General features: G+C 37.3%; 1 non-coding gene across 1 annotated transcript; it reads right to left on the bottom strand.

Annotated features, from left to right (window-relative positions):
* Positions 1-15,938: 15,938 nt before the first annotated feature.
* On the bottom strand, positions 15,939-16,045 carry LOC141635832 (small nucleolar RNA R71). Its single transcript, XR_012540490.1, has one exon. It is a non-coding gene; the product is annotated as a small nucleolar RNA R71 (small nucleolar RNA).
* Positions 16,046-26,480: the final 10,435 nt, after the last annotated feature.

Genomic DNA, 26,480 nt, shown 5'->3' with positions numbered 1-26,480 from the left:
AACATATTTTCCGCGTTATCGCGGGGTGTCACAATTGGTATCAGAGCCTATGTTGCTCCCGACGCATACACGTGTACCCCAAATTTAAACTTGAACTTGACCTTGAATAATGAACGAGAGATGGGTAGACTTAAGGATCTAAGGTGGTAGTCTATAGTGTGTTTGCTCTTTGTTAGGTTCTAACATGTTTGTTGATTGTCATTTAATATCTTTTGTGCCCTTGGATCATGACTGTAAACCTACCAACGTGAAGATCAAGATTTGGTGCCTATTGCCAGGAATTGAAGATTTGTCCAAATTTGAAGAAGGCTTCTACGTCCTTGAAGATGTTTCTCATTCTTTGTGTATCTTGCCTTATTCTTTATCTCTTGGTGCTTATCCTCCTTCTAAATTCTCTTCTGTTTTACTTTGAAAGCTACTCTTGTACCCTCTTAACTTGTCCTTTGTTCCTTGCTTATCCTTCCTTAACGCCTTTTTGATAGTACTATTTCTTTTGAGGAATGTTGACCTTGGTTGAAAAATTTGACCTTTGAGGAGATTGTTTGTGTTTGACCCTTAATCCCGATTTTGAGAGGATTTGATGTTGGAAAGACTTAGGTGGTGTGACGAGACATACTTAGCGATTCTTATACCTAGATCCCTGATGAAGTGAGTATATTCGATTGGTGGATTCTGTGTGTCAAGTGTGAGTTGCATTTGTTACTAAGGATTATAGAACTTGGCTTTGTGGTTTATGTTTGTGATTTGTAAGGTTTGGGAAGTGTAGTGAGACGTGTCTTGGGATACTAGTATTTAGTACTTGACTTAAAATGGATGAAATTGAATGGTGGATTTGAGGATATAGGATCGACTAAGTAAGTTGAGTTTATGATTGACTTTCGTAATCACTTTGGACATGAGAACTTGATAATGTATATGTTACCATGTGATAAATGCTAATTGTGGGATTATTAGTTGGTTTAAGTGAGTGATATTGATTACTACTTGAGGTATGGTATGAGAGTGAGAGTAAGCTGCATTGTTGGGAAGTCTTAGCACTTGTTTTAGTAACTAGAAAGGATAATAGTATGGTTGACACTGGGTGAATATGAGTAGAACTTTGTTGGAAACCTTGACCTTGATCTCGTGGAAGTTGTTTGTGGATGTTTGAGGATTTAGAGTGATGAGATCACACTTATAGTGGAGTACGTTGTTCAGGGAATAGATTAGGATGAAGTAACATGAGTAATTTGAGGAAATCCTTGGGAGTGTTTTGGTCATAAGTTTTGTTGTTGGGAAGTTTTCGGAACCGTTTAGGCTGATGTTATTATTTGGGGTTCGAGTACTTGGCGTTTCCTTCTTGCCTAATTCCCTTTTCTTCTTTGACCATAAGCGTTACCGTTCATACCCTTCTATTCTCGCTTCATCTTGCTCCTTCCTTAAGTTTGGTGCTAGTGACCTATCAAAACTCTATCTTTGACGTCCTTGTTGACCTTACTTCAATTCTTACCTAGGAAGTTCATCATAGCTCTTTTGACTAGTTAGGTTTGAATCTTCTTAGGATATCTAAATTCTTTTCATTTCGTACCATTTCTAAACATTTCAAACTAGCATTTTTGGTTCGTTGTTAAAAATTTTATGTTACTCTTACAAAACTTTACCTATTTTAAAGGTTCGAAAATGAAAATTTGATTTAGTTCCCTATTTGTTCTTTGAGTGTAAAATTATTTATCATGATTTTAATTGCTAAACCCGAGATTTCTTCAAATTTTATCAAATTTCTATTAACTTTGATCTTTCTTCTTCAAAGCTTAATATTATATTTTCAGGAATTTGACTCTCTTTTGAGTTTAAAAGTGAAACCTTTATTTCCATTTTGGCTTTTGCAAACGAAAATTTGAGTGGATTACTTTTTCTTTTGGTTTTAACGTTGATGGGATGTTAGGACTCGTTATTAAAGGCGTCTAATAACCTGTCCTACGCTTGTCGGTGAATGATTTTGTTTTAAATTTATCTTCGACTTGGAAAGTTAGCGTTCTTGTGTGCACAACAAGAGCAATTTTGTTCCATGAATGAGTCTTATACTTTTGAAAACTCTTCATTAATGTTTTTGAAAGTATTTTGAATTTCGATTTATACAAATGATTTGCTTTTTGACCTTATCTTTGATTTGGAATGTGATGTTCTTGAATGCGCAACGAGAGCACTTCCGTTCATTTGATGAGAATCTGGTTCTGTCGGAGAATTTTATTTGAAACTTTTGAAGGAGTTTTAATCCTTACGATAAGTAACCTTTCAAATATTTTGGTTACTAATTCCAAAATCCCAGTTTTATTTTATATAGCCTTTTATTTCTACTTTCAAGTGTCGAGGACAAAACTTTTTAAAAGGTGGGGTGATTGTAACACCCGCGAATTTCTCATTTTGACATTTAAAATTTATTTAACCATTTAATTACTTTATTTTATATTTTTAAATTATTTAATTTAATTAATCTCCTCTTTAACGTAAATTCTATAAAAGTTACATTTCACAAGCTTGTTTATATAAAATAAATATTTTGTCGGATAATATTAATAGCGACAATAATAATAATAAAGCTCTGTCTTAAATTATAATAAGTTTAAGGCGAATTTCCGTCTAGCAAAAGACCGTCACATTTTCATATGTGGGACTAATTTTTAATCTCGACCAATCAAAGGTTGACAACATTCATACCTCTCTCTAAACCACTACATTTATATAATCCTTTATTATTATTATTATTATTATTATTATTATTATTATTATTATTATTATTATTATTATTATTATTATTATTATTATTATTATTATTATTATTATTATTATTATTATTATTATTATTATTATTATTATTATTATTATTATTATTATTATTATTATTATTATTATTATTATTATTATTATTATTATTATTATTATTATTATTATTATTATTATTATTATTATTATTATTATTATTATTATTATTATTATTATTATTATTATTATTATTATTATTATTATTATCAACAATATACCCCACCACCCCCCTGTTACTTCACTTTTCCATCCATTTTCTTTTTCTATCGAGCAACAACAGCAACAACATAAGCAACATAAGCAGGAGCTTCAAACGCCATTTCCTCCGAGCTTGAATCTCAGATCCCGCCTCCGTTCTCAACCAAATTCGATAAAATTTCCACCAATAGCTTCCCCATCTCGTCCTCCTTCTTTATATGTAAGAAAGAGCCAAGCTTTCATCCTATTTCAATTCGGCCGTCTTACAAAGGATTCGGATTTTGGGTTAATTTCTTCTATTTTGGGGTTTCGAGTCATCCTTGGGCGATTCTGAGGCGTTTTGGAGAGCAAAAAAAAAGGTAACGGTGATAGGTTACTCGACAAATGTCGAAATTTCCGTCATATGCGTTGTGTTACATGCTCTTATTTGATAAAGTTTGAGTCTTTATACTTTTCCTCATTTATATGCTCAATTTTATCGCGTCAATCCCGTCCCTATGCTCGTATTCGCTTGCTGTATTATCGAAGTACATGTATGAAATTTCCGTCTCAATGTGTTCTTGATTTGAACTATTTAAATGTTGGTTTTGGAGCCGTGTTTGGCACGGTTCCATGTAGTTTAGTGGACTGTTGTTGGATCGGTTCCTCTAGAGGATTTGGATGTGAAGGGTGCAGCTGAAACTGAGGTTCCGTCTCAGGAACAATCTGTTTTACATGACTTTTTCGAGTATAGCTAGGTTGAATTTAAAGGTTACTATTCATTAATTAGTTGCGTCTCGTTCCCGTTTCATTCCTATTTTTATTTCCGTCTTGAACTTAAGCTGAAATGACAGTGGGGTTTCAGTTTGGAACCGCGACAGGGGGTTTTGTGAGCCCTGTTTTGGGGCGTTTTAGTATAGGGTTTGGAACTGTTTTGACGCGACTGAGCAGGCGGTTATATACTGATGGAGGACTATTTTATGGGTTGCTTATGGGTTGATAAAAATGGGTGCAGTAGAGTATGTTTCGTTGTTATTCATTAGATTCTGTAGTGGAAAAGTGAACGGATTTTTAATGGATAAGACGCCCGAATGATGTAGTTGGTTGGAGGAATTACTAATTTGGCCTAGGTACGAAGTAATGGTGTTAATAAGCATCTCTAGTGCTAGGGAGTTTAGGTTATAGATCTTGTTCAAGGAAAAATTGATGATGAATGACGATTGGAATATGAATGGGGGATTTCATCAAAGTAACCCAACTTTTGCATTTCAATACCTTATACCTGCAACACTTACTAAGTATTTGGCTACTTTGAGCCCTGTTTTGGGACGAATAGAATTCTCTTCCGGGACTGTTTTGTGTTGGCTTTTTACGGGTTAATATCACCATATGCGTACTAAATCTTCTCGGGTTAATTATCGAGCTTGGACCATGATAACTCAGTTCATGGGGGTTGTCTCACGGGCTGCTGGGCAGCCATGACAGGGAGTTCGTGGGGCTGTTTGTAGGCTGGTACGGGATACTATTTAGTGGGTTTACGGCTAGTTGTGAGTCATGTTTAGGGCTGTCCAAATGACACCCTTGAGTCATGTCTAAGAATTGTCTCCGCATAAGTTGGTTTTTGAATTATTAAACCCCGCCTCGTGTTTTATATAATGTAATTCGTTAAATATCGTTCATTCATATATTTTTCTCACATTAATCATAAATGTGGAATTTATTATTTATTGAAGTCAAAATTTGATGAAATGTCTCATTTACCTATAATATGAGTTTTTAATCCGTTCATTCTCATTTATTTATCGTATCTCAAATATGAGTGAATTATTCTACTTGTTTAGTTAAATTGAGTCATTTATAGTTGAATGCTTGTTTTGCTTATTATAAATGGTTCATTTCCGTTTGTTTACTGTTTTATTCAAATGATAAATAATGAAGAAATGGGTTACTTATTCCTATTCATGATTATGATTTGGCATGAAATGTCTCACTTGGATTATCATCGGTTCAGTACAGGTAGTAGTCTCTTTCCAAGTTGATTCGTATCGCTTGGTTGAGTCGTATTCTTGATAATGCCTTTATGCTATACCGTATTGCTTGACTTATCTTTACGCCTCTTTCAGACTGTCTTGCCGATTGTGGGTTTAGCTCATATTTTCCGCCTCTTTCGGACTGTCCTGCCGATTGTGGGTTCTCGATTTCCGATCTGTCTTCGAGACTTGGATGCGGACTGTTCTGCCGCATGTCGAATCGGGAACTGTGCTGTCCCGAGAGTCTGGCCAGATTTAGACTAGGACTGAGTCTTGGGAGTACCATTGTCGTCCTACCAGGGGAATTATATATTTATATATGAGTAGTAAAGGTCTTGCTTGGTTATAGATATTGGTATTTGTGTTTCAAGGCAAGAGTTATGCCTTGTGTTGTTTGTCTTGGTCCTATCGGATACTAGGGGTGAGCTATAAGCCCTCTAGTTGCGATATGATCGTCGGGATTGATGTTCCCATCGGTTCTTATGGTGAGATGCAAGCCATAAGTATGAATGTGACATTAGTAGCCACGTCCCGTGCAATGTTTGCTAAGCGGTTTTCCAAATAATGGCTACAGTTTCTATTTTTGTAATTTGCATTGCTTTGATCCCTTACTAAATTGCTTCACATGATTCGGATTCTAATCTCATATCTATGTTGGATTTTCTTGAAATGCGTGCTTTGGTATAAATGACCGTATTCTTGTTTGTCATATTATTTAATTTTCTCACATGATTAGTTGAACCTTTAATATGCTAATGCTTATCTATCTTGTTCCATCTCATTTATTTGCCATGTTTACATATAAACTTGATATTCTTATCTTTTGTATGTATCTTATATGACTTACCTATTTTAGTTCCTTGTTATGTTTGTTTTGACATTTTGTGGCTGGGAGAACCTTGAGTTACTCCTCACTAACTGTGGCGTTCATGTTTACATGAATGACAGGTATTAGTTGGTGCATTCATGGAGTGAAGACATGTGTGAGCTAGCGAGCACTTTGGCCTTATAGTCGGTTTATTAGGATTGTTTAGACTTACCTTTTATTGTATTGTCGTTCGAGGGATATATTTTCCCTCACCTTGACGATTACGTTTGTATAATTTAATCTTTATTTCCGCAATCTTTAATTGTGTTTTGGATTTTAACGAACTCCCGCTTTAAATTTTAAAAGTTTCAAAAATTTCCTATTTTTCCGCTTGAAATTATAACTTATATTTTCCGCGTTATCGCGGGGTGTCACACTGGCCCTTTTGATAAGCTGTCTGGATTTGGCATAAAGAAGGATATTAAGAAGCAGGAAAGTTGTTTTTTCTGTAAGAAACCTGGGCACTTTCAGAATGACTGCATAAAGCGTAAGAATTGGTTCGAAAAGAAGGGTAAGCCTTTGGCTTTAGTATCTTTCGAATCAAATTATGTTGAAGTTCCTTCTAATACATGGTGGCTAGATTCAGGCTCTAATGTACATGTTTCGAATTCCTTGCAGGGATTCCTTACGACAAGAACTATAAATCCAAATGAGGCCTCCTTATACATGGGGAATAAAGATAAAGCCTCCGTAGAAGCCATTGGAAGGTTTAGCTTGGAATTAAGCACTGGATTTAAGTTGAAGTTGGAGGATACCCTTTATGTTCCCTCCTTTAGACACAATTTAATTTCAGTTTCTAAGTTAGATAATGATGGTTTTAAATTAAATTTTGGACAAGGTTGTTTCAGTATGTTTCGAGACAATATTTTTGTTGGTTCTGGAATATTGGAAAACGGATTGTATCGAATTTATTTAGATAAATTGTTTTCAGAATCTCTTTGTGTTTCTCATAATGTTTCCCTGCATAATAATGTTAGTTCTAAACGTGGAAGGTCTAATGAAAATTCCTCCTTCTTGTGGCATAAACGTTTGGCCCATATTTCAAGAGAAAGAATGAGCATATTGGTTAAAGACAATATACTACCTTCTCTTGATTTTACGGATTTTGGGACGTGTGTGGAATGCATTAAGGGTAAGCAAACCAAACACACCAAGAAAGGGTCCACAAGAAGCACTGCTCTTTTAGAAATTATACATACAGACATATGTGGTCCATTTGATGTTCCCTCCATGAGCGGAGAGAAATATTTCATCACCTTTATTGATGATTATTCACGTTATTGTTATCTTTACCTTTTGCATGAAAAATCTCAATCAGTAAACGCTTTAGAGGTTTACATTAAGGAGGTGGAAAGGCAACTGGGAAAGAAAGTGAAAATCGTAAGGTCAGATAGGGGTGGTGAATATTATGGCAAATATGATGAATCAGGACAAAATCCTGGTCCTTTTGCAAAACTCCTTGAAAGTTTGGGTATTGTCCCTCAGTACACAACTCCTGGTTCTCCTTGGATGAATGGTGTTGCTGAGAGGCGTAATCGAACCCTATTAGAGGCTGTGAGGACAATGATGAGTAATACCAATCTACCCATTAAGTTGTGGATGCATGCCCTTATGACTGCTGTGTATGTTGGAAATCGGGTTCCCAGTAAAGCAGTTTCAAAGACACCATTTGAACTGTGGAAAGGATGGAAACCGAGTCTTCAACACTTACATGTATGGGGATGCCCAGCAGAGGCACGGATTTATAATCCACATGAAAGGAACCTTGATCCTAGAACCATTAGTGGTTTCTTTATCGGCTATCCAGAAAAGTCCAAAGGGTATAGGTTTTACTGTCCTACACACATGACAAGAATTGTTGAAACCGGAAATGCTAAATTCCTTGAGAATGGTGAAGTTAGTGGGAGTGATCAGGTAAGGGATGTCGTCGTCAATGAGGTTAGGGTGGCAATTCCAGTTACTTTGCCCCCAATTTCTATTGATGAAGTTCCACATAATGATAATGTTGACTCCGTCAATATTGTGGAACCTAATGTTGATGATCCTCCACTCCCGAATGATAACATCGCCACTGAGGTTGTTGATACAAAGACCAAAATAACATTAAGAAGGTCCACAAGACCTAGAAGGCCAGCTATTTCAGATGACTATGAAGTATATCAATGTGAATTTGACATTAGTGTGGATAATGATCTGGTTACGTTTTCACAAGCTATGAATAGTGATGATTTCGATAAGTGGATTAATGCCATGAAAGAAGAGATAGAGTCTATGGCTAAGAATGAGGTCTAGGAGTTGGTCAATTTACTAGTAGGTCATAAGGCTGTCGGCTGTAAGTGGGTCTTTAAGACCAAGCGCGACTCCTTAGGTAATATTGAACGACATAAAGCCAGACTGGTAGCTAAAGGCTTTAATCGGAAAGAAGGCATTGATTATAATGAAACCTTCTCTCCAGTTTCTAAGAAGGATTCTTTACGGATCATTTTAGCTTTAGTAGCTCATTTTGACTTAGAGCTACATCAAATGGATGTGAAAACGGCATTCTTGAATGGGAGTTTGGAAGAAGAAGTCTATATGGCTCAGCCTGAAGGCTTCATTGTTGATGACAAAGAGAACAAAGTCTGTATATTAAAGAATTCCATTTATGGGCTTAAGCAAGCTTCTCGGCAATGGTATATTAAGTTCCGTAATACCATCATCTCCTTTGGGTTTCAAGAAAATACTGTTGATCAGTGTATATACCTGAAGATCAGTGGAAGTAAGTTTGCATTTTTGGTCTTATATGTCGATGATATACTCATCGCAAGCAGTGATTTGGGACTATTACATCAAACTAAAGATTTCCTATCAAGCAACTTTGAGATGAAAGATATGGGAGAGGCGTCCTATGTGATCGGGGTGGAAATATCTCGAGACAGATCACAAAGGACATTAGGGTTGTCTCAGAAAGCCTATATCATGAAGGTCTTAGAAAGATTTAACATGGTAAAATGTAATCCCAATGATGTTCCTATTCGAAGGGGATAAGTTCAACTTAAGTATGTGTCCTAAGACTGAACTAGAACGAAATGCCATGAAAAACTTTCCTTATGCATCTCTAGTTGGAAGCTTAATGTATGCGCAGGTCTGTACAAGACCTGACATAAGTTTTGCAGTGGGTATGTGGGGTCGATATCAGTCCAATCCAGGAATGGGTCATTGGAGTGCGGCTAAGAAAGTTTTAAGGTACTTAAAGGGAACAAGGGACAAAATGCTCACTTATAGACATACTGATCAGCTTGAGATTATTGGATATGCTGACTCAGATTTTGGAGGATGTGTGGACTCAAGGAAAAGCACCTTTGGTTATGTGTTTGCTTTAGCATGCTACTGATATGGGTCTGGAGGATAATCATTAAGGCTTTTCGTTTGTGTTTGGATCATGCTAGTGTTTTGTAATGATGACACTTATGTTTTGATTAATCAACTTATGTTTTCTTATGATGATGGTTTCCGAACGATTTTCTGTATCGTATTATTGTTATTGTATACATTATTATTGCACGATTAACAGAATCAGTCCTTTTCCTCAAGGACATTATCGGGGATTATGTTTGCTCCTTGTACAGACTGATTATTCTAAATGATTGGTCCGTAGTACATGGAAGACCACTTCTCTTGTATAGTAGTGGTTCCGCCATGACTCAACCAGTTGTTCGGAATGATCAGGGTAATTAAGATAAACCCATTATGTATTCATTTAGTTCTCTGCGCGACTTATGACTCTGTTTGCACGTGACATTATGTTTAGGTCAGTAATATGGTCCAAGTGGGAGAATGTAAGAATTATCATATTAATTCTCTATTATGTGGACCTAATTACCGACGTCAGTCACTCTAATAGATAATAGCTAAATATGATGTTTCGGGTTTTTAGTCGGAGTAATAGACTAAGTGGATTACGGTTAATGTTTACAGGCCATTAACATATTAGGCCCACTTATCTAATTATGCCCCTCCTGCCACCTATATAATAAAAGCTACACCTGTTTGTGGTTTTAACCTAATTCATATTCATTAAGAGAAACACACAAGAAGAGATTTAGAGAATAAGGGAGGCAGGAGAAGGCAAAAGATTGGAGTTTATCTTCTTGTTGTTTTCAAGGAACCTCCTTATCAGATCTAATGACTACTCCATGTAAGTATTCATCTGTAATTATCACTGCAATCAAGATCCTCTAAATTTATGTTTACAATTAGCTGTAAGATGAAAGTCAGGAGAGATAAAAAAACTTAGGAGGGAAAGAGTCCCCTTTCATTGTTCATTCTCTTAGACATGATCCGATAGGCCCGCAGTAATCATCTTGATTGAGTAACGTGAAGCATGAATCCGCTATCTTCTCTCCAAATTATCCCTCCTTATATAATCCCTCCCTCGAGCAAAGAACAAGAATTAACTCAAATGTTAAAAAATATTTTATCCCAACTGTGAAGTTGAGGTTCGATTCTTACACTCGACATAGAGCACTCGTTTGAATCAAACAAAAAATATAATGTAGTTACAATTAAGTGCACCCACTAAATTAATCTTTTCATCAAATTATGTATGTTATTTTCTTTTCTTTTTTTGAGGGAAAATTATGTATATTATTTTCACTAAACTCTAAATTATAATTCCTCTGTACAACTGTTTTCACCCCATTTCTCTAATATATGTGAGGAGTATTAAAATGAGGTGAAAACAATTGTGCGGAGGGAGGAGTAATATTTTAATTGTTCGATTCTTGTTAAATTGCGCTCATTTGAACCAAATAAAAAATATACTCCATCTTTCCCGGTTATTTGTTGTCCTGTTCCATTTTGAGTATCTCGGTCAATTTTTGTCCTTTCTATTTTAGGATTGTATTTGATGAGCAATTTGATCCTTTACACTCAATTTTGTCCAGTTGTCATCTTATAAATGGACACCTCCTTTATTATTGGTCTTTGTGCTAAAACTAAAGAATAACAATTGAGCGGGAGGGAAGGAGTACGATAATATTGAAATAATGAGAGTCAACTAATGAGTTTACTTATAGTGAACTATAGACAGTACGTAGTTCGAAATCTACATTTTGTTTGTCATCATTTTTGTTTCGCATCAATAACACGTCATGGTTACAATTATGCAACCCTACATAATGAGTCAACTATTGTACAATATATGTGAGAACAGCTAAACTTGCTATACACGGATACCCTACATAATGAGTCTACTATTCTACGATATATGTGAGAACGGCTAGTCTTGCTATAAACCGATGTCTATAGTTAAAGACGAGTCAAATAGCTTGAAAGTAGTGATATTTTTGGCCCTCACCACCCCATTTGTTGCTTGTCCTATTAAGAATGTGGTATTGTATTTGGCCCGTCTTTAATTATAGACGGATATGTGCCGTCTATAATGAGATTTTGTGATGTGAGAATTAAGATTAATTCGAATAGTGACAAATATTTCTTACTTCTCGTTAATTATCTGTTATATTAAATATAATCTTGTATAAGAATTTGTGTGTTACTTTTATCATCATATCATATATCATATATTATATTAAAGCTGAAACCGGTGCCTTATATGGTTTCCACGTGTCATCACCATAGCATTTTCCACATGTGAAATCATATATAATTATGCAATATTAAAATTAAATATTAATAGGATAATTAATTATATTCATATCTAATTAGGCCCTTGTTGAGTTCTCTTAATTGATGATGACATGCCCATTTAACATGTGCTTTCTTAGTTTCCCATTTCAGGATTAATCGATCAATTTACAAGTCTTAATCAAGTATCTTCAATTGCTTGCTACCCAAGATTTATAGTCGTTTATGTCAACTAATGTAAATGTGAAAGAGTAGAATACGTACAATAGTAACAATCAAGCCTATTGTTACATTCACAAGTAACAGTATGCTTGACTGTCACTTCGGTCTGTAACTCTTGAAGATACCTTCTAATTTCGAAATCCTTTCTTTTATTTAAAATGGCAGTTTCCTGTGTTGATTTTCAAATAAGGTTTTCAGATTAATCTTTTGGAAAATATGAAGAAATGGTCTTTGAAAAGATATTGTAATTTGCACTTCAAAAGTTTTCCTCATTCATGTTAAAACTTTTCTTTGGCTTTTATGAAGCAAAGTTTGGCTCTTTCCTTCTATGCTCAAGAGTTGGCCTCTTGTGAATGTTTTCTTCACTTTGTTTCTCAAAAATATAAATACCTTTTAAGGATAATTACAATCCTTCTTTTCTCCTTTATGCTTCTTAGAAGGAAGCCCTTTTGATGCTAATTTGGTAAGGTCAATACTTTTTGTCACATGACCAAAAGTCTTGATTTAATTAAACCCTAGCTTGCTTCCTCTAGTTTTTCCTCTATAAAAGGAACAACTCCCTTCACTTTCAAAGTAAGACTTTTACCTCAGAAATCAAAGTGTTTTGCAAAATCAATTTTAAGAACTCAAAGCTTTTCTCTTTGCAAAAATCTTCTAAGTCTTCAAGAGTCACAGTCATCACCACTGTTGCTTCATAGTATTGTACTCTCTCATCTAGAATCGTTTGTACCAATAAGTTGTCCTTCTCAATTATTTTAAAGAATCAGTTTGAGCAAACTTGGTCTTGTAATTATTCTAGTTAGAGTGTCGAGTTCCTAGACGGAGTAGTCTTAGAACTCGTGTCGCAACCGAAGTAGGTTGTTGGTCCTTTTATTGTAAGTGTCTTAAGTAGTCGGAGTAGATCACTTAACTTATTAATAAAAGAAGATTGGACGTAGGCCCTTCGAGTGTTGGCCAAACCAATTCAAAAATCGTTGTGTTGATCTCTCTTCGTTTTTAATTCCGCTGCAAATTATTTAATTGTTCTTCATTTACGGTTTTGCTAGCAGCAGTCCTGAATACTGTTACTTCTGGTCTGTAGCTCTTACTTCACTTGCTAAGACAATCAAGTAACAGTCAGAACAACTGTCGCTCCCAAACTTTTTCCTTAGGCTTTCGTGATACACATTTAATCATTCAATTTAATTAATGTATCCATTTGCTCTTCATATTGTTAATCAACTTACTTTAAAACGATAAAGACTAAGTTGAAATTTTAAAATAGTACCTAATTCACCCCCTCCCCCTCTTAGGTACTTAGAATCCTAAACTCTTCAATTGGTATCAGAGCCTCGTGCTCTTGATCGAGGCTAACTGCCTTAGAGTTTGATTCTTGGGATATGGATTCCTCAAAACACTCCAAGATCCCGTTCTTTACCGGTGAGAATTGCTGATGGTGGAAGCTCAAAATGGAGCACTATATCAAAAGTATCGATTATCAATGTTGGAAAATCATTGAGGACGACCCTCTTGCTATTGAGGAATCCGGCATTCTTACGGGTTTTATTAAGGTCAAGGCCGCGAAAGATTACAATGAAAATGATTTCAAATTGACCGAGAAAAACTCAAAAGTAATGCCGATTCTTCAACGGTGTGTTGGTGCGGCGGAAGTGAGTCGGATTTCCAAATGTCCTACGGCTAAACTAATTTGGGACTCCCTTGTTCTTGCCTATGAAGGGACGTCTCAAGCTAGAAAACACCGTATTGACCTTCTCTTGCAACAATATGAGATATTTCGTATGTCAAAGGATGAGTCCATAAATAGCTTTTCATCTCGTTTTTCGTGTATTATCAATGAACTAAAAAGTCTAGGAAGATATTTCGAGTCCGAGGACATCATTCAAAAAATTCTTCGTAGTCTTACCACTAAATTGCAACCTAAGGTAACTGATGCGTGTCATTTATATGATGTTTTACACCCTATTTTACACGCATTTCAGAGCTCAATTATGTAGTTTATGCTACTATTTTCCCTATTTTCGTCTACTTTCATGTTTTTTATATAATATTGCAGAAATGTGAAGAATCCAGCGGAAATCGAGCCGAATCCGTCCCTAAGTACTTAGCATTGCATTTGAGATGGAGTTTTGACTCGAGAGATGAACTTGGTGCGCGTATCAAGGCCTGAAAGATAGATTTGCAAGAGTTTCAGAAGCGGATTACCAGCTACAGTGGTCTATAGACTAACCTATGTGGTCTACAGACTGTCAGAATGCTGAACAGAAGTCTGCAGAAAAGAGGAGCAGTCGATCGACTGGTCTCATTGGTCGATCGACCACCCCACGATCTGAAGCGGCAATTTAAAATAGAAGACGTGACAAAGCCCATTATAATTAGGTTATGAGGATTAGGTTACGTGATAATTCCTTTATACCGTGATTCAACTCCTCTGTTTGATTATCTATTTCCTATCATACATATCTTTAGTTTACATACAATAAAATATATTAGCTATTCGTAGTTTAGAATCCTCAATAAAGTTCGTACCTTACTTTCGGATTCATCGCATGTTCCTTTGCTTCGGTAATTCTAGTCCTTAAATTTCAGTATTGTTTTATTCATCTCGTTAGTATTAGTTCTTGCTAGATAGAATCCCAAGCCCTAGTTACAGTTTTATGCGAATTTATTCATTCAATTATTTCAATTATGCAATCCATTATGCTTATTATCAAATTAGTTCTTGTTATTTGCGTAAGTATGTCTAGCTAAACACCCCGTGCTAAGATGTAGGGGATCTATAGCATAGATGGCATTAGAATAGGTGACCCCGAATTAGGGCATGGTCGATCGACTGGCTTAACTGGTCGATCGACTATGTCGTGTGGTCGGTCGACTGAGGTAGTTGGTCGATCGACTAGACCCGTGTCTGATTAGCATCGTTTGATTTGTTAAGTGCAATATTTAACAATGAGACCGAGAGGAGACTTGTTAGATGCTTAGTTTTGACCAACCCGTAGATCGAGAGATATGGGAGGGCACTAATTAATGAATTAAGACGACTAAGTTGCTGAGATCGAAAGATAAGTAATTTAGGCTTTAGGAATCACTTTTCAGGGTGAGAGCTAGTATTAGTGAGACCTAGGGACTAGTAGCATAGGCCGAAAGGAGCTACTAGTTAACTTGGACCGAGAGGACATGTTTTACCCATCCTACACGACTGTATTTCGGACTTACCTAGGACTATGTGCCATCGCAACTATAGTGAACCGACCATCTTAGCTCCTTTTTATCATTTTCTTACTCTTATTTTTATTATTTGTTTATCTATTTTCGCATTTAGATTTAGTTAAAACTCAAATCAACCCCCCCCCCCCCCTCTCTTCCAGAAATTCATAGACTGAAATAAAAACAACTTGGCTCCCTACCTCCCTGCGGATCGACCCTTACTACCGCTTGCTAGTTGTAGTTTGGAATTTATAAATATTATTTTTGGTACTCACTTCGACAGGTATCAAATTTTGGCGCCGTTGCCGGGGAGGCAGCGCTAGTTTTAGTTGTTTATTTATTTTAGTCTTTTTCTTAGTTTAAGGAACTTTTTTGTTCCTTAAACATTTCTCATCTTCTTGTTGTAGTTTATTGTTATGCGTAGGTCTCAAAAAGGCGAATTATTTCCCCTTGATCTCGAGCTAGAGAGAACCCTGCGAGTTAAGAGAAGGCTATTTCAAAAAGCACAGTCCGAGGAATAGCCTAGTTCTCGGTCTAGTTTTTACGAGAACGAGTTATTTGAAGAAAATCCACCACCATCTCCAGTTTCTTCCACAGATACCGTTACTTCTCCAGATTTTCTAGAGATGGCTGAAGAAGCGAGTATAGCCAGGCACTCCGAGCCAAAAGCTGAGAATCTCTATAAGGGATTCGCATTGCCAGCCGGGACGGATAGAAAATTCGAAGCGAAACCGTCCTACATTAACTTGATTGAGAGAAACCAATTTGGGGGAGCTGCAAATGAAGATGCAGCTAAACATATGGAAATATTCACTGACTACTGTTGTTCCATACCCCTACCAGTAGGTGTGGCCCAGGACCAGGTAAAAGAGACGATGTTCATATTCTCGCTCCGTGATGCTGATAGGGAGTGGTACTGAGATCTGGATCGAGCTGCCAATGGGATTACTGATTAGAATTCGTTGGCCCTAGCATTTTATAAGAAATATTTCTCTGCATCGAAGACCAATACGATTAGAGCTCAGATCACTAGCTTTAAACAGGGTTCTGATGAAGATTTTCATGAGGCATGGGTCCGTTTCAAGAGATTGGTGCGATCTATTCCGCACCATGGGTTCGAGCAATGGAGCCTGTGCAATCAATTCTATAATGGGCTTTATGATGATCAGAGGGCTATCCTGGATGCCACAGCTAATGGTAGATTCCAGGAGAATGTTGGAGAAACTAAGGGGTGGAAAATTATTGAAGATATGGCCACCCATAAAGCTGAGCATGGGAACTCTAGGGGAAATCAGAGGAGAGCCACTGAATCTCCTTCTGTAGCCGCATTAGAAGCTCTTACTGCACGTTTTGATAAGTATGAGCTAGGAGGAGGATCTCAAAAGGGAGGTATTTAACAAGTGAACGCCGTTTCAGACGGTCCTTTTTCATGCAAGAGGTGTGGAGAAGAAGGACACGTTGCAGATTTCTGTATCAGTCCCAATGAGGTTTGTGCTGCTTTTCAACATTATAGGCAGACCAACACTTATTTTGAGCCGAATGTTCATCCAAACTTGAGGTCGAGTAGCCAGGATGTCCAAAATCCGACTCCACCTCCATAGCAGCAGAATTATGTGCCACCTCATAAGCAACAAAGAATCAAGCCGTAAACCACCCTATGTACCTCGAAAGCGAGCAGCTCTCAAACTTCCGAGGCTTCCGAGCTCAAAAAAATGTTTCAGAGCTTGACGGGGATGCTGCAGAAGGAATCTCAGGCTTGAGAGGCTAGTACAAAGATGTTGGAAACTCAGATTGCCCAGTTAGCAGGTAAATTTGCTACTACAGCTCCAGGGCATTTACCGTCGCAGCCGGATCAGAAAGAGACCCTGAATGCAATCACACTAAGGAGCGAGTCTACCCTTGCTGGACCCATTACTATAGGGGATGAATCCGAGGGAGTTATGGTTGAAAAAAGTGGAAAAGCTGTTGGAAAAGGAAAGAAGAAAAAGAGCGAGAAAAAGACGAACAACAGCGATCATGGTCGATCGACCGCCATACCCAGTCAACCGACCACCCCTAATTCCTCAGCGACACTGTCTGACCTTTCTGCTCATTCTGGAAAAAAGGATAGACTGATACTGCTGCTGATGTCGAACCTTTTCGTCCTCCAATGCCAGATAACTTGAGGGATTTCTTGTTTCGGGGTGAGACGACTCCGAAATTACTAAGGCAAGATCCAAATGCTGATGGGTCAGTTCCGGTTCCAAAGTATGACCCTACGACGGTTAATGATTCATTTCTGAGACAATCTGAAGAAGGTTCGAGCTACAACAAAGACAAAGTAGTGTATTTTCACCCTAAGTCCACTGATGTCGGTATGAGAGACCTAGAGGAGAGGGCTAAGTTGCTTTTACAGCCCCCTACCCAGAAAGACTAGTGCCAACCAAATATGAGGTAACATTCGGTAAATTCAAAGATTTAGTGCGAAGTCTTAATGTGCAAATACCTTTCTTAGAGCTAGTTAATCAAGTACCCGCATATATGAAGTTTATGAGACAGCTGCTAGCTAAGAAAAGGTCTTTGAATGCTGTCGAGTCTCTGAATTTAACTGAGGAGTCTAGTTCTTACCTAACTCACACTGCTGCTCGTAAACTAGCTGACCCAGGTAGTTTTTCTGTTCCCTGTAATATTGGTACCTTCTCAATTGAGAAGGCATTATTGTGATCTAGGAGCTAGCATTAGTGTTATGCCATTGCTTCTAGCTAAGAAGTTGGGTCTGACCAGGTTTGCTATTACCAATATGACTGTAGAGATGGCTGATCGTTTTGCTGTTCAGCCAGTAGGGGTCCTATAGGATATTCCTGTTCAAATAGGTAAGTTCTTTTTCCCCGTCGACTTCATTGTCCTAGATATACCCGAGGATGCTCACATTCCTATTATTTTGGGTAGACCGTTTCTGCACACTGCTGGTGCAGTAATTGATGTGGGGGAAAGAACTTTTACCTTTAACGTGGGCAAACAGTCCATTGTTTTTGCCCAGTCCCCTAAGAAGAAAGACCCCATGTGGCCAGTTACTTGTAATGTGATTTCTGAAAAGAAATCTTATTTTGTTCTTTATGATATGCCTACTTTAGTACCTGTACCTATTCCTGTTGTGACACCTCCGCCCCGAATTGGGAGCAAATTGGAGGACAATTCTTCTGTTTTGGATATTGCAGGAAATGGTTTGGGGAAGGAAGAGTCGTTCATTGCTCCAGCTGTGAAGGAGCCAATCGTTCAAAGAGCGGTCTAGGATGTCTTAGCTATGGCACGGATGAGGAGCCAGATGAGGAGCCCAAGAAGGTGCCGGTTCGAGTTACAGTTTGAAACTTGGAGCTTGAGACTGAAGAGGATGTCCAAGTGTGGGAAGATGCTTATGATGTTGATCCGTCAGACGATGTGGTGGATTGGAGTGCTAAGAGGTGGAGCACCGTGGAGGGTACTTCATATAGTCAGAAGCCATGGTCGGAGATTTTCCGCATTTTTCGCGGATGAAAACTTTTTATTTCATAAGTTGTAGACATTTTATTGCTTTTGTTAGACTATTTATTGATTTTGTGTGCGCGAGATTTCTCTTTAATAAGTTTGATTAGGATTTAAATACTTTAGACTGTTACTTTGGGTTTTGCGCAAATTTTGGCCGCGTTATTATGTGTATTTGCAGGTTCAGAGACCATATTAGCTCAACTTATTGAGCTAATTCGAAGAAATCAGAAACTTACAGCAGGTATCTCAGTCGATCGACTGGCTTGTCTGGTCGATCGACTATGCCGCGATTCTAGGGGCTTCTGTTCCTGTCACCTTGGTCGATCGACTGGCTGATATGGTCGATCGACCGCCTTCGCTACTGTACCTGTTCACGACCATTCCCCTGCTGTGTTTGGTCGATTTGCGGAGTTGAGGGAGTATTTTCTCCACTTTATTCTCCGATTCATTTCTGTTTTCTTCTGTTTTTTTATTTTGCACATAATTTTGCGTTTCGTAAATTGCTTTCTCGAAATTACGCGCAGTGCTTTTGTTTCTTTTCAGGTACCTATGGTAGCACTGCTGGCTACTGAAACCTCCTTGCTCACGCTGGTTTGGGGGGTTTCCTTTTGCGTGCTTAAAGTCTTGTGAGTTTCCGAGTCACCTTTATGTCTTATTTAGTTAATTTATCGCAAATTCCCATTTCCCTTTTGTTTCTTTTATATGATTTTGCACAATGGGGACATTGTGTGATTTGGTTTGGGGAAGGGTTTTGCATTGCATTCACATGTTTTATTGCATTTCTGTTTCACATTTATTGCACTTCAGTTTGCATTTGTTATTTCATTTTTCTTATATATACAGAAAATCCAAACCAAATTGAAAAATTTCAAAAATCCAAAAAACTTGCATGTTTATTTTAGCATATAGGTTGAGTCGGAATGGTAGTATTTCAATGATGACATTGCATTTTCATCTGTTTACGCCTAAGCCGTGCTCAATTAACATGTTATTAGTAGAATCACATATGCATATCTACGAGTTTTCGTTAATTTATTCGCTGAATCTTGAAATGACTTAGATTTTTGGCAAACTACACTATATTCTGAGTTTTAGAGCCTATAACTGGTGTCATTCATGACCAGTTCATTTAGGATGTGAGTAGTTACTCCTTATAAAGCATGTTACATAAATTTGAATAAATATGAACTTAATCTGCTTAATACCTGTATGCATTTGGTTTGTGGTTTGTTGACACATGTGGTAGAGGTCCCATTTTCTCATTTTACCCATAAACCTCACATAGCCAAATTGGCTTCTGTCCCATAAGCTACATACTATATTTAACCTACCTTATTTGAGCTAGTATTGGTAGTTGTGGGAATGTGTTTATTGCATTTTGGTTATATTGCTCTTTATGAGAAGGTTGGTGGAATGTTGGAAAGAAAGAAGGAAAAAAACAGAATTGAAAAAGAAAGAGAGAAAAAAAAATGAAAAGCAAGTTCGACCTTTGGTCGGTCGACTGGACTCATGGGTCGGTCGATAGTGCACTGCAGAAAAGAAAAAGAAAGAAAAAAATCACATGGTTGTTATTATCATTAGATGGTGATTTTATTCCCATGTTTTATTATTATCATTTAGGGAATTAAAGTTATTATTGGAGTTTGTGAGATTTGTGCTTCTAATTAGCACCGGTTTAATTGTTGAATCTTGAGCAAGAAGTTTGGATGTTGTTGTAATTTGGATATGTAGTTACCAGCTTGGCTTTAACTCCTCATAACAAAATTTATCTTAGCCCCTTCTTACCCATTACCTCACATATCCAAATTTACCTTGGCATGTGTCATGGTCATTTGTTTGGTTGGAATGCATATGTACGGTTGTAGAGATCATTTTCATATTACATTGCAGGCATGTTCTTATAGGTCGTAGTTAGGTGAGAGTCATTACAAAATTACTTCTTTCTATCTTTTACATATATTCACCTGTGCTTATGTGTGATATGAGCGACCCGTGAGAGTCCATAGTGATAAGTCTATATAGTTGACGGTTCAGCAGTTTTTAACAACTACATAACTCGTTTGCTTGATTCATATTGCTAACTGATTGTTAATTGTTGCATTAAACTGGTTTAGGCTTTATAGTTGCATTTCGCTCTGAGATTGAACTCGTTCCATTAGGTCCTAGGATCAAGTCTAGTTCTTGCTTGGGGATAAGCAAGGGTTTGGTTTGGGAAGTTTGATGCGTGTCATTTATATGATGTTTTACACCCTATTTTATACGCATTTCAGAGCTCAATTATGTAGTTTATGCTACTATTTTCCCTATTTCCGTCTACTTTCGTGTTTTTTGTATAATATTGCATAAATGTGATGAATCCAGCGGAAATCGAGCCGAATCCGTCCCTAAGTACTTAGCATTACATTTGACATGGAGTTGTGACTCGAGAGATGAACTTGGTGCGCGTATCAAAGCCTGAGGGATAGATTTTCAAGAGTTTCAGAAGCGGATTACCAGCTACAGTGGTCTATAGACTGACCTACGTGGTCTATAGACTGTCAGAATGCTGAACAGAAGTCTGCAGAAAGGAGGAGCAGTCGATCGACTGGTCTCATTGGTCGATCGACCACCCCACGATCTGATGCGGCAATTTAAACTAGAAGACGTGACAAAGCCCATTATAATTAGGTTATGAGGATTAGGTTACGTGATAATTCCTTTATACCGTGATTCAACTCTTATGTTTGATTATCTAGTTCCTATCATACATATCTTTAGTTTACATACAATAACATATATTAGCTATTCGTAGTTTAGAATCCTCAATAAAGTTCGTACCTTACTTTCGGATTCAACGCTTGTTCCTTTGCTTCGGTAATTCTAGTCCTTAAATTTCAGTATTGTTTTATTCGTGTCGTTAGTATTAGTTCTTGTTAGATAGAATCCCAAGCCCTAGTTACAGTTTTATGCGAATTTATTCATTTAATTATTTCAATTATGCAATCCATTATGCTTATTATCAAATTAGTTCTTGTTATTTGCGTAAATATGTCTAGCTAAACACCCCGTGCTAAGATGTAGGGAATCTATAGCATAGATGGTATTAGAAGAGGTGACCCCGAATTAGGGCATGGTCGATCGACTGGCTTAACTGGTCGATCGACTATGTCGTGTGGTCGGTCGACTGAGGTAGTTGGTCGATCGACTAGACCCGTGTCTGATTAGCATCGTTTGATTCGTTAAGTGCAATATTTAACAATGAGACCGAGAGGAGACTTGTTAGATGCTTAGTTTTGACCAACCCATAGATCGAGAGATAGGGGAGGGCATTAATTAATGAATTAAGACGACTAAGTTGCTGAGATCGAAAGATAAGTAATTTAGGCTTTAGGAATCACTTTTCAGGGCGAGAGCTAGTATTAGTGAGACCTAGGGACTAGTAGCATAGGCCGAAAGGAGCTACTAGTTAACTTGGACCGAGAGGACATGTTTTACCCATCCTACATGACTGTATTTCGGACTTACCTAGGACTATGTGCCATCGCAGCTATAGTGAACCGACCATCTTAGCTCCTTTTTATCATTTGCTTACTCTTATTTTTATTATTTGTTTATCTATTTTCGCATTTCTATTTAGTTAAAACTCAAATCAACCCCCCCCCCCCCCCCCCCCCCCCCAGAAATTCATAGACTGAAATAAAAACAACTTGACTCCCTACCTCCCTGCGGATCGACCCTTACTACCGCTTGCTAGTTGTAGTTTGGAATTTATAAATATTATTTTTGGTACTCACTTTGACAGGTATCAGTAACCACCATAGAGGAGGCCAAGGAGTTATCCACCCTATCTCTTCATAAACTAATAGGGTCACTTATGGCTCACGCGTTTAATCTCGACAAGCATTCTAGTGAATCTGCAAAGGGAAAGAGTTTTGCTCTAACATCCTCTTCAATTGATGATCAGGATGAAGAGGAAGATGAGTTTGCTTTGTCCTCTACGAACTTAGTAGGAATGGTAAATGGCCAAGGACATAAAAAGTTCAACAACAATTACAAGAAAAAACGCTTTCCTAAGAAAAAACCTATTACCATCAATGGATGCTTTAAGTGTGGTGACAAATCACATCAAATTAAAGAATGTTCAGAGTGGGATCAGATTAAGTCTAAGGATAAGCGAGATAAGGCTAAAACGGAATACAAGCACAAGGTCATGTCCGCCATTTGGGGAATGTCCGACTCCGAGGACGATGACATCATCGAGGAGGAACTAGAGGTAAAAACGTGTCTTCCACATCATCTCAAGGAGAAAGTTTCCAAACCCTCTAAAATTGAACATCTTAGATGTCTTATGGCTTATCCCGATGATTTTGACAATGAGGTAAAACATCTAATAGCTATGGTTAGGTCTTACTCCAAAGAAAAAGTATGTAAGCTTCTTGACAAACTCTTTGATAAATGTCGTTCACAAAGTGAAAAGCTAGATGTCATGCAAGATGAGATAGAAGAAATCGCTCAAGAAAACTTTAACCTTAAAAATGAACTGAAAGCAACAGACAATGTCACTGTTACATTCGAGGCATATGATGAGGTAAAAAGAGTAAACAAGTTGAACAAATAATTGTCCCAGGAACTAGAGTGTCTTAGGACGACTCCCAACGATGTTTCTGATCTTGAGAATGTCAACACTACTCTAGTTATGCAAATGTCCATGATAACCAAAGAACGTGATGAGCTTCTAAAAGAAAAATCCATGTTTTAAGGTGTAATTGATGACCTAGTTGATGAAGTAGAAGAACTTAAAGTAACAGTGTCTCAGACTGTTACCTCTGACAGTACCAATGAAACTTCAAATAAACTAGTCACTAACCTATCAAAGGAGAATGAGTGTCTTAAGATCAACATAGATGCCTACAAGAGGGAGATTAGAAAGCTTCACGAAAAGTTTGTCAAATTTCAACATGAATCTTCCGAATGTAGTTCTTATAGATCCAAGATTGTTCACTTAGATAGATGCATCTTGAGTCTTAAGCTTAATGTTCAACAAAAATCTAAAACTTTCATGGAGCTAAAATCTGAATATGTCATAATGAAGAAAGAGCTTGAAAACTCTAAAGAGAAGAACAAGTATCTCACCTTTAAAGTCGAGGAACTAAACAAGGAACTTGTTGTAGGCTAAGAATGTTTCAAAAAATTGGGAAGGAAGTCAAAACGTCTTAAACTTTCTCACAAATCAGTCCAAAAAATGCGATAAGGTTGCCGGTCTCGGTTTTAAATGGAACAGTCAGTCAGACTGTTACATCCAAAAGCCGGATCCAACCAAAACCGAATTTCGAAGAAGGAAATATGTTGGTCTTCCGACAACATCATTTGCAACTATTGTGGTAAAACCGGTCATATCTTTAATGCTTGCAAGAACGGACATAATGACATTAACAAGAACATCAAAGTCGTAAAAAAAATATGGATTAGAAAAGATATGTTGAGAAATGTAAAGGATAAGAAGGGACCCAAATTTATTCGGGTTCCTAAACTCAAAGTCTAATCTTGTGTAGGGCTTGGTGAGAGGCGGCCACAATTGGTACTTGGATAGTGGATGTTCTCGTCACATGACGGGAGATAAAAGCCACTTCCTCTCACTAGAAGCTTATGATGGTTGCAAGGTAATGTTTGGCGAGGACAAGAAAGGTGAAATAATAGGCATAGGGAAGGTTCGTAAGTCATCGTTACTTTGTTTCGACAATGTGCGGCTTGTTAAAGGTTTGAAAAATAATCTTCTTAGCATTTCTCAACTATGTGATAAAGTTAATATTGTGGAATTTAGTGCTAATTTGTGTCGAATAATTAATGCCACAACTCATGAAATTATTCTCGAAGGAAGATGTGTTAAAGATGTGTACTTAACCAACTTAAACATGTTATCCGGTCATACCATGTCATGCATGAGTGTAATGAAAAACGATCCTTGTTGTGGCACAAAAAGTTTGGACATGTTAGTGCTAAAAATCTTAATACACTTAGGATACTTTACTTAGTTGAAGGATTTCTTAACATGAAATTTGACTTTGATAAAGTATGTGATGAATTTGCAAGATGTAAACATGTTAGAAGCTCCTTTAAACCCAAAAGAATTGTTAGTACTCTTCGTCCATTACAACTCTCGCATATCGACCTATGTGGACCAATGAGAACTAGAAGTAGAGGTAGTAGTCGTTATGTGTGTGTCATTGTTGATGATTATTCTAGGTTTGTGAGCACTTTTCTTAAGCTCCAAGGATGAGGCATTTGATGAGTTTTTAATTTGGTTGAAAAAGATTAAAAATAAACTTGATTACAAACTTGTTTCCATAAGAACGGTTCATGGAACCGAATTTTAAAACTCATAATTTAGTGCTTATTGTAATGACAATAGTGTAGATCATAATTTTTCGGCTCCTAGAACTCTACAACAAAATGGAGTGGTTGAATGAATGAATAGGACCCTTGAAAGTATGGCTAGAACCATGTTGTTGTGTAGTAAATTGCCTATGAACTTTTGGGCCAAAGCAGTAAACACCGCTTGCTACATTCATAATTGAGTCATGATAAGGAGCATAATAAATAAAACACCCTATGAAATACTACATGGAAGAAAACCCAATATTTCATATTTTAGATGCTTTGGGAGCAAATGTTTTGTTCACAATAATGGTAAAGATAAATTGGGTAATTTTGATCCACGTAGAGATGAAGCGGTTTCTATTGGTTATTCCGATCATACCAAGGCCTATAAAGTTTACAATAAACAAACCATGCTAATTGAGGAAAGTGTCCATGTCATATTTGATGAATCTAGCATTCTTGGGCACGTACAAAATGAGGATGAAGATGATGAATTTGAGATTGGTCTTGTGCGAAAAGACTTTGTGTTTGAGGATGAGGAAGCTCCAAAGAATGACGCCCTACAACAGACACACGGACTGTTACTTGCTGATGTAAGCAACAACTCAGGGGGAACAATCACTAACACTGTTACTGCCAGTTCCTCTTCTTAAGCAGTAACAGACCCTACCACCGTTGCATCCACTTCCAGAACAATATAAGTGCAAGACATTGTTACTTCAGGCGAATACTCAAACCATGATGAAAAGCCCTCCTCTGACCAGCAGACAACAGTCACCGAGACTGTTATATCTGAGGGGGAACAAACCGCCATTGTTCTAAGAAGGTTGAAACATCAAAGCTCACATCCACTTTCAAACCTCACAAGTGATTTGAACTCTGGAATTAAAACAAGATCCTCTCTCAACAATCTAGTCTACCTCAACGAATATTGTGCCTACAATGACTTTCTCTCTCAAATTGAACCAGCCAATGTAACAGTCGCACTGACTAATGCTGACTGGTTGATTGCAATGCAAGAAGAACTCAATCAATTCAAAATAAACGAGGTATGGCACTTGGTTCCTAGACAACCTAATCATACCGTCGTTGTTACTAGGTGGGTCTTTCACAATAAGCTTGATGATTCCGGTCAAATCGTAAGGAATAAAGCTAGACTGGTGGTGCAAGGTTACAATCAACAAGAAGGAATTGATTATGACAAAACCTATGCACCGGTAGCTAGGCTTGAAGCCATACGATTATTAATAGATTTTGCGGCTCACAAAGGCATTAAGCTTTTCCAAATGGATGTCAAAACCGCTTTGTTAAATGGATATTTGGAAGAGGATGTCTTTGTACTGTAGAGCAACCTCCGGGCTTTTTAAACAATGACTTTCCTAAACACGTTTTGAAATTAGACAAAGCTCTTTATGGATTACAAAAAGCACCTAGGTGTTGGTATGATAGATTGTCTAAATTTCTCTTTGAAAATGGTTTTAGAAGAGGTTCCGTAGAAAAAAACATTGTTTTAGAAGCAACAGTTGGACGAACTGTTAGTTGTCCAATTATATGTTGATGACATTATATTTGGAGCAACAAATGAGGTATTATATGCTTACTTTTTGGAACTAATGAAATCGGAGTTCGAAATGAGTATGATGGGTGTGCTAGGATTTTTCCTTGGGCTCCAAATTAAGCAATCGAAAGAT

Source organism: Silene latifolia, chromosome Y (assembly GCF_048544455.1).
Source record: "Silene latifolia isolate original U9 population chromosome Y, ASM4854445v1, whole genome shotgun sequence".
Classification (NCBI taxonomy): Eukaryota; Viridiplantae; Streptophyta; class Magnoliopsida; order Caryophyllales; family Caryophyllaceae; genus Silene; species Silene latifolia.
Note: the sequence above shows the minus strand (reverse complement) of the source record. Positions and strands in the feature narration are given on the sequence as shown.